General features: G+C 40.5%; 1 protein-coding gene across 1 annotated transcript in view; it reads right to left on the bottom strand.

Moving 5' to 3' along the window:
- LOC148949329 (retinoblastoma-binding protein 5 homolog) overlaps positions 1-9,730 on the bottom strand; it is a 327,298-nt gene that overhangs the window by 2,970 nt on the left and 314,598 nt on the right. The gene's annotated exons all lie outside the window — the stretch shown is intronic.

Below are 9,730 nucleotides of genomic sequence, written 5' to 3'. Positions count from 1 at the left end.
GAGGGCAACTAGACCACCCACACGCCCCTGTTATTCCCCTAAACACATCCACTCAACATTTTATGATAACTATTTTGTTAAGCATAGGTGATTTCCAGATAGAAATATGATTTTGAGGAGGATACTCTCGTCATAACCCTCAGGGTAAGGGTTTTAAGTTATGCCCTGGGGGCATATAAGGTTTTTATAGAAGTTTGTATCGTAGAAACTTCAAAACAGGCTCATTCGCTTGGAAATTCAAAGGGCTAGTGCCTTTTAATAGTCAAAAGTGATTGGAGGGCAACTAAGCCCCCCATATGCCTATCATTCCCCCAAACACATCCAATCAAAATTTTATGATAGCCATTTTATTCAGAATAGTTTATTTCCAAATAGAAATATCTTTTTGAGGAGGACACTCCCCTCACAGACCTCAGGGCAAGGGTTTAAGTTTTGCCTTGGGGGCATATTAGAGAGTAAATAACCCCACTCTCACGCCCAACATTTCCCCAAACACATTCAATCAAAGTTTAGAGATAGCCATTTTGTTTGACATAATTTAGGGTTCTGGAAATTATGTATTTAAGGATGACAAACCCCCCTGAGTCTCCAGGGCAAAGATTGTAAGTTATACCCTGGGGGCACATAAGGTTTTTAATGATAGAGTTCTCTTAAAACTTCAAAAGGGGCTCATTCAATCGGAAACTGATACAGCTTGTTACATTTTTAATCGTTGATAGTGATTGGAGTGTAGCTAACCCCCCTCTCACGCCCACCATTCAACCACACAAATACACTCAAACTTTTCAGAGAACAATTTTGTTCATTGTCGTAGGAAGGTTTGGAAATTAGGTCTTTGAGGATGACAACCTGCCCAGCCCTAAGGGCGAGGGTTTTAAGTTATCCCTTGAGGGCATATAAGGTTTTTATTGAAAGCGTTCTCATTGAAATTTAAAAAGGGCTCAGTTGATTGTAAATTGACAGTGCTAGTGCCTTTTTCAATAGTTGAAAGTGATTGGTGAAAGACTAACGCCCTTCTCACGCCTACCATTTTCCCAGACACATTCAATCCAAATTTTGAGATAGCCGTTTTGTTTAACGTAGTTGAAAGTTCAGGAAACTAGGTCTTAGAGGATGACAACCACCCTCACAGCCTTTCGGGTAAGAGTTTTTTTTATGCCCTGGGGACATATAAGGTGTTCATAGGAAGTGTTGTCACAGAAATTCAAAAAAGCCTCATTTGATTGGAAATTGAAAGGCCTAGTGTCCTTTTTAATAGTCAGAAGTTAATGGAAGGCTTGACATTTTTATATTAAAGATCGATGTGGGTATAATGTATTATTTTGTTGTTGTTGTTGTTGTTGTTTAGACCAGGGCACTTTGTATAAATCAAAATGCACTGTGTTAATGCTAATTCCCAATAAGGCATCTCAGCAGTATCCCAAGAACGACTGAGTTGCAATGAATGTGCATTGTCAGTTTATTGTACATATACTGATATTTAGTAATCACCATGTTAGTATTATTTGATTTATTAAAGTTATAAAAGTAAAAACTGTTATAATTTTTTCAGTAAAGTGCAAATTATGTTCTGGCCTTGGGAAGGCATATGGGTTTTGTGCCCAACTTAGGTTAATTTCTGCTTGTTTTGAGTTTGACTCAGTTATTTATTGTAATTTCTGTTCGTTTTGGGTTTCATTTATTTATCGAGACTTATTTGTGGTAGTTTCACGCTTGGTAGATTATTTAATTTTAATTTTTATAATTTTTTGTTTAATTTATTTATTTAATGTTTTTCTAAAAATTTATTTTTTGGAAAAATTTGTTTTTTATTAATCATTAAGAAAAGGAAAAATATTTGATTCTGGAAGGGGGGGATTTCGAGGAAAGGTGTGTTTGAAAAGGCTAATGGTATTAAGGTGGAACATTGCGGAATGTTGAGGGGTATGTTAAACTCTAAGATACTATATGCATCCTGTTTATCAAAAAGATGTATCTGCAATATCACAGGAATAGCTGAGGGTATTAAGTTTAAACTTGCAGGGTACGTTAAGTCCCCTCCCATTCTCTTCTTAGCTGCCCTTCCTTCAAAGATGTCTGATCAAAATTTTGGAATAGCCATTTTGTTCAAAAACTCAAATAACTATTTCTCCTGGGATGACTTACCACCCAAAGCCCCTAGGGCAAGCGTAGTAAGTTATATAAGTTGCCCATCATTTATAGACCAGGGGGGTTATTGGGTAAAGGAGGCACGTTTGATCCTGAGTCTCCAAACTTGCTAATATTCTAATTTTAATATATTTAGAAAAACAAGAGGTTGAGGACACACAAAATTAAACCCCACCAAATGCTGGGGGGGGAGTTAAAACCTAACAACAGCAACATCTAAGGAACAGTTAAATGTATTAAGTTGAAAATTTAAAGGACGCTTGAGAGGGATGTTGACCATGTAAGAAAGGGTAGCTGACTCCCACTGAAATATATTGATTTGATTGCTTTGCTTGCTTTGCTTTTGTGTTGTTTGCTTATGCTTATGCACTTTATTTATAGGTGTTGGGTCTCCATTAAATAATTGAATTCAACTTTTGACTCCAAAGATAGAATACGTTACATGGTGTCAGAATGGACAGCACACCCTATCCAACAATTGATTGGTTGTCAGCCAATCTCAAAGCCTCGTGGAAGCGATTTCGCCAGCATGCTGAACTGATGTTCACAGGACCCTTGTCCGGAAAAGCCGAAGCTGTGAAGTGCTCCTACTTGCTGATATGGGTTGGAGAAAAAGGACGAGATATATTCAACACATTCCAGAATCCAGAAGTAGACAAAAATAAAGTGGATGTATATCTGAGAAAATTCATTGAGCATGTTGAACTCGGTTCCAATCCCATATTTTCCCGATTCGTTTTTCACAAACGAATTCAGAAAGAAGGAGAGACAATTGAAGCATAAGTGACATCTCTGAAGTTACTGACCCTCGATTGTAGTTTCGGAGATAGTTCAGATGAAATGGTGAGAGACAAACAGATGTTTGGAGTACAGAGTGACCGGATAAGAGAAAGACTATTGAGTGAAGGTGGAATGCTTACACTAGCAAAAGCTATTGATATTAGCCGTGCAATTGAAACAGTTGTGGAGACCCATGCACAGATGAGAAATGAACAAAGTACTAGTGCTGTAAAGCAAGAAGTGGGAGCCACACGCAAAAAAAAAGGGTTGCCAAAGACAATGAGGCCAAACTGCTACTTCTGTGGGAACCAGTACTCCCGCGGACACAAATGCCCCGCAAAAGGGAAGATCTGTTCCAAGTGTCGGAAGCCAAATCATTTTGCAAAGGTTTGCAAAAGCAGGTGTGTCAACGAAATTGAAGCCCTGCCAGTTGATAACGAAGGAAACAATGAATACTTCATCGAGTCTGTTGACAGCAGAACCGATTCAGTCCAAAAGCCGATGATTAAAGTTAACCTACCTGAATACTGACGAGAAATAACCTTCAAAATTGATACAGGGGCTGATGCAAACGTTCTCCCAGCAAGTGAATTTAGATCCTTAAAACCAAGACGTACCTTGCTTCCAGGCAAAGATATCCTGACAACCTACAGTGGATGCAGCCTTGAAGTACATGGAATTGCACAGATTGTGATTCAGTATAAGGACCGAGAACCGCAGGTTCATGTGTTTCATGTTGATGAAACCAACAAAGGACCAATCCTTAGTAGACAAACGAGCGAACAGATGAACTTGATCAAGTTTGTGTTTAGCATGTCATGTAGCATGACTGAAGACCCAGCCACGGTTTCAACCAGACCTGAAGTACGACAGATCCTCGAGGACGATGATGAGGTCTTCCAAGGTATTGGGACGTTGCCCGGACAATGTTACATGTACTTGAAGGAAGGATCTGTTCCGACAGTCCAGCAACCAAAAAGAGTTCCGTATGCCCTTCAGCCGAAGCTAAAAGAAGAACTAGACAGATTACAAAATCTTGGCATCATAGAGAAGGTACAAAACCGACAGACTGGGTGAATTCGATTGTCCTTGTAAAGAAACCAGACGGAAAAAATCCGAATTTGTCTAGATCCAGTGGACTTAAACAAATGTATCAAGCGTCCTTACCACCCCATTCCTAGCTTTGATGATGTAGCAGTGAGATGTGCTGGAGCAGAAAGATTTTTCAAAACCGACGCAAGAAATGGTTTCTGGTCACTGGTTTTAGACGAGGAATCTGCTGACCTGACTACATTCAGCACAACATTTGGAAGATACCGCTTCAAGAGATATCCTTTCAAGCTCATATCAGCCCAGGATGAGTACCAAAAATGAATGGAAGAGGCGTTCGAAGGTATTGACATTGGTCTGATTGTGGATGATGTTGCTGGAATGGCTGAAAGTACAACAGATCATGATAGGAAACTAAGGACAGTTATGCAGAGGGCTCGTGAAAAAGGCATCAAGTTCAATAAAGAGAAATGCCTTTTCGATGCCGTAGCCATTCCTTACTTTGGACATATACTGATAAAGGGAGGTATGGAACCAGACCCTAACAAAATTAGGGCATTGAAAGAAATACCAGCCCCCAAGAGCAAAGATGAATTGCAGACTCTTCTAGGGATGTACAACTATTTGTCGAGGTACATTCCCGGCCTCTCTACCCTAAACCAGCTACTTAGGGACCTGGCCAAAGCAAAGGAGTTCAATTGGAAAGTAGTACACAACGATGCCCGAGTCAAAGTCCAGGAAGCCATTTGCAGCAACCTCGCCTATTTTGATACCAAAAGTGCCCAGGTGGAAGTGATAACAGACGCATCACAACACGGGCTAGGTGCTCAACTGGTTGCGGATCACGCCACAGTAGCCTTTGCTTCTTGATCTCTTAGTGACACAGAAAAACGGTACTCACAAATTGAGAAGGAGCTTCTGGGAGTCGTGTTTGCCTGCACGCATTTCCATCAATATATTTGTGGTAGAAAGTTCACTGTGACAACGGATCACAAACCTTTATAGGCGATATTGTCCAAACCAATAAATAGGGCACCACCCCGATTGCAAAGAATGATGCTAGTGCTCCAGCAGTATGAACTGTCATTCTAGTATCGTCCCGGCAAAGAAATCCCCATAGCTCATGGCTTATCACGAATGCACTTACCTGACCAAGACCCAGAAATTCAAATTGAAGGAGAAGTAGAGATCCATGCATTCTTTAGAGATATTCCAGTAAGCAGAAACAAACTAGAACAAGTCCGTGAGGAAACCCTAAGAGATGTTGAGCTGAAAACACTGTCAGACATCGTCGAATCTGGCTGGCCTAACGACCGAAGAGATGTACCATCAATCGTTCTTCCATTCTGGAACTACAGAGACGAGCTGGTTATCAACGATGGCATTATACTGAAAGGCGAACGCATTGTTCTGCCTAGGGAACTGCGTGGAGACATACTGCGACAGTTTCATTCGTCACACGTTGGCATTGTGAAAACAAAAGAAAGAGCTCGTAGCTCTGTATTTTGGCCTAACATCACGGAAGATATCACGCAACTATTATCTGGTTGCGAAATATGCGCCATGCATCAAATGGATCAACAGAAAGAGCCATTGATATCCTCAGAGGGTCCCCAGTATCCATTTCAACACCTGGGCTTGAAAATCTTTACATTCAGTGGTATGGAATACCTAATAACCGTACACTAGTATAGTAGATTTTTCAAGGTGAATAAACTTGCCATTTCAAACTCACAGCAAGTGATCTTGAAATTGAAAATGCATTTCACCAGATATGGTATACCAGAGAAGAGTACTTCAGACAATGGGCCACAATTTAGCTCAGAGTAGTTTCGAACGTTTGCAGCATCCTGGGATATCAACCAGGTCACATCGAGTCCCCGATACCCGCAGTCCACTGGGATGAGCTAGAAGGCGGTCTAGACGGCAAAACGAATCAAGACGAAAGCGACAGAAAGCCAAACAGATCCATACATCGCATTGCTGGAATACCGAAACACCCCAGTTGATGGAGCATATACACCGGTTCAGCTGCTCATGAGCAGGAAAACCCGGTCGATCGTCCCAGCACTGCCATCCCATCAGCAGCCCAAAATAAGTGCGGACCCAGTTTTCGAGAAAGCAAGAGAGAAAGCTCAGTCTAGACAGCAGAGAGCTTACAACAAGAACGCCAAAGAGCTGAAAGAATTGAGCATAGGAGAGAAAGTATGGGTGAAATTTGACAAAAGTAGTAGATTGCGCAAGGGCGAAGTCGAGAAGAAGTTGAGACAACAAGAGCGCTCTTACCTGGTGCGTCTGCAAGACGACAGTACTCTTCGGAGAAACAGGCGCCACCTACGTCACAGATCGGAACCAGTTATAGCCGAGCCGGGGCCTATACCATCCCACCCATTACATGCAGGCCGTGTTACCCAGTGCCCCGAACTACATACGGCCATGGATGGACCAGCGACCGGTGGAGCTAGTCCGACGCCGGTCGCATAGCTATCCTGTGCCTAATTGAATAGCAGTACTGACGAGTACACCCCGTCCGTTGTCTAATATTATTATTTCACTGTAGCCGAAAGGCCAAACGTCAGGGGGGAGAAGGAAAGAGCATTAAGTCTACGATGTCAGTCAACTACTGATACAGGCATACCCCCTGTGACCAGCGCTGAAGCCCCGCCAGATGCAGGAAGAGTCACTCGCTCAGGTAGACTTTCCAAACCACCTGCGCGTATGAACCTGAGCATTGATCGTCACGTTGATATCCACCTCCGTCCAGTCTGGCAGTGATGGAAGCCATTTCTACATGAGAAAGAAGATGAAACATATTGATTTGATTGCTTTGCTTGCTTTGCTTTTGTGTTGTTTGCTTATGCTTATGCACTTTATTTATAGATGTTGGGTCTCCATTAAATAACTGAATTCAAGTCTTGACTCCAAAGATAGAATACGTTACACCCACCTTCTTGCCCTTTTCGGTGCTCCTTGCAATACTTATAGAAATCTTAAAAAAAGCATTTTATTTGAAATAGGCAATATCTATTGTGACCACCCTCTGTGGCTGGTTGGTCTTCAATTACTTTTTACTTGTAATAAAAGGACTAGAAGTCACAATTTCTGATTAAATGAGCACCCTCTGAAGTTTCTGCAACCACGAGGGGGAGGTGGGGATGAGGAAGGGGCAGTCCCTTTTCTATACAGAATAAGTTTGGCTCTTTTTGAGGTTTAATGCTGCTCTTTACTTTCATAATAAAAGCATCGACCAGAAATATTCCCAGTCATCTAAATGTATTAAATATTAATTTAAAATTTATTATTTTTTAAAATTATTTTCGCCATCCCCCCCCCCAAATAAAAGAACAAAATCAAGAAAAGTCCTGGGAATGGACCGTGGGATTTTCATTGTCTAACTCCACGCTTGCATTAGTACAGGTTCTGTATTTATTGAAAGGATCAATGAAAGTTGGTATAGTTTGGAAATATAATGCATACATTGAGGCATCTCCCTCCCTCCCAAATTAAAAAACAATTATAGACAACCCATTTAGGGTATAAAGACCGTTTATTAAATTTTTTTTAATTATAAAACGACAGTCACTTTACATAATACAATTAAATCTTTTCATAAATTAAAAATATTTTTGCTGGTTTGGGTGGTTTGTAGATGTGACAAAGGTATAATTTTAATGCCAAAACATCCCAACTTTCATTGAGCCTTCAGATAAACAAAGAATGAGTTCTAAGAAAAAGACAAGTGGAGGATGGAAGGATAGTTTGACACATAGTCCCCAGTTATATTCAAAACTTTTGTTTAGGAGTTTTTTTGGGAGGGGGGCAAAAAACTTTAAAAATACGTCAAAAACGTAAAATTTATATTTGATATTTCTTGATTTCTGGGAATGTTTCTGGTCTATGGTGTTATTATGAAAGTAAAGAGAAAGTGAAATCAAACCCCGAACTCAGCTGAATTTATTCTGTATAGGACGGAGACTGCCCCTTACTCACCCCCACCTCCACCTCTGGGTTGTAGAAACTTCAGAGGATACAAATTCAATCAGAAATTTTGTCTATATTTTTTTTTTCATAAGTCAACAGTGATGGGGACCCACCAGGCCTGGCGTTATGTGCTGGGGGGGGACGCATAGACCCGCCGCGGTTATTGGGGAAAATGTTGGTGAGATTGTAAGATGTATGTTTAACTAATTCAATAAAAAATATGTGAAACCAAGTTCTTAAAAAGGCGAATGTGCAATATCTTAGGAACAGGTAAATGTATTAACTTAAAACTTTCAGAATTACTGCAACTATTGCGGCTGCAATTGAGGCTGGTTGAATCTTCAACTGTGTCTAATTCCAACTGTGGAAACTTGCAGCTGTGACTGCAACTACTACTACATTTATTTTTGACTACTTTCAGAAATGTTGAGGGGGAGTTCAGCTTTGAAGCCTTAATGTCGAAAAGAATATCACTTTAGTGTTTTGATGAAACTTTGATATTAAAAGAAAACTTTGATATTGAAATACAAAAAGTTTAAAAACTTAAAACTTTTTCAATCAAAAATGAACAAAAATCAATTAAAAAACTTTCCAAAGAAGAAGCTTTGGAACGAAAAGAAAAGACCAATATTAAACTCAAAACCAGCAGAAATAAATTAATATCATAATTCAAACTCAAAATAACTAATTACTGTTATTGACTATTACTATTGAAATTACTATTAAAGAATAAATGAAACCCAAAACAAACAGAAATTAATTATACAATCATAGCAAAAAATCATTCCCCCAATCACATCCAATCAAAGTTTTAAGATAGCCATTTTGTTCAGTATAGTTAATTTCCTAATAGAAATATGTTTTTGAGGAAGACACTCCCCCACCCCCCTACGGGCAAGGGTTTTAAGTTTTGCCCTGTGGGCATACAAGGTTTTATAGAAGGCTGTGTATTTAAAGCTTCAAAACTGGCTCCGTCAGGTGTAAATTAAGAGGGATAGGGCCATGTTTACTCGACAAATGTGATTGGCGGGAACCTCCCCCCCCGCCCATCAGTAACTCAACCCCATCCACACAAACGTTGGTTTTATCCTTGTTTTTCTTAGTCGGATAGTTTATTTCCATATAGAAATATTTTTTTGAGTATGACACTCCCCCACAACCCTAAGGGGAAGGGTTTTAAGTTATGCCCTGGGAGTACATAAGGTTTTTATAGAAGGTGTTGTCGTAGAAACTTCAAAACAGGCTCATTCGATTGTATATTCAAAGCTAGTGCCATTATTAGTAGTCGAAAGTGATTGGAAGGCACCTAGCCCCCCCCCACGCGCATAAGTCCCCCCCCCCCCTCCAATGGCAATTTTGGGACAGCCATTTTGTTCAGCAGAGGTTGGTTACACAAAAAAAATATTCTGTTGTGGACGTCACTACCCCACCACCCTCAAGGCACCGGGTTTAAGTTAGTCCCTGGGGGAATCTAAGGTTTGTAGAGAGGGCGTTTTCGTCGAAACTTCAAACAGGCTCATTCGAGTGGAAATTCAAAGGGCTAGTGCCCTGCTTTAGAGTCTACAGTGATTGGAGGGCAACTCGCCCCCCCACGCCCATACGTACCCCCCACACCACCCATCCAAATTTTTTAGACCGCCCGTGTGTTCAGCGGAGGCTCGTTGATATCCAGATATACAATATATTTTTTATGGAGGACACTCCCCCAAAACTCTCCAGTCACAGGGGGTTAGTTATTCGCCGGGTGGCTATAAGTTTTTTATTGAATTCT

The sequence above is a fragment of the Artemia sp. Qi Xiang Cuo genome, chromosome 8 (assembly GCF_049724085.1).
Source record: "Artemia sp. Qi Xiang Cuo chromosome 8, ASM4972408v1, whole genome shotgun sequence".
NCBI lineage: Eukaryota > Metazoa > Arthropoda > Branchiopoda > Anostraca > Artemiidae > Artemia > Artemia sp. Qi Xiang Cuo.
This window is presented reverse-complemented; position numbering and strand designations above follow the sequence as displayed.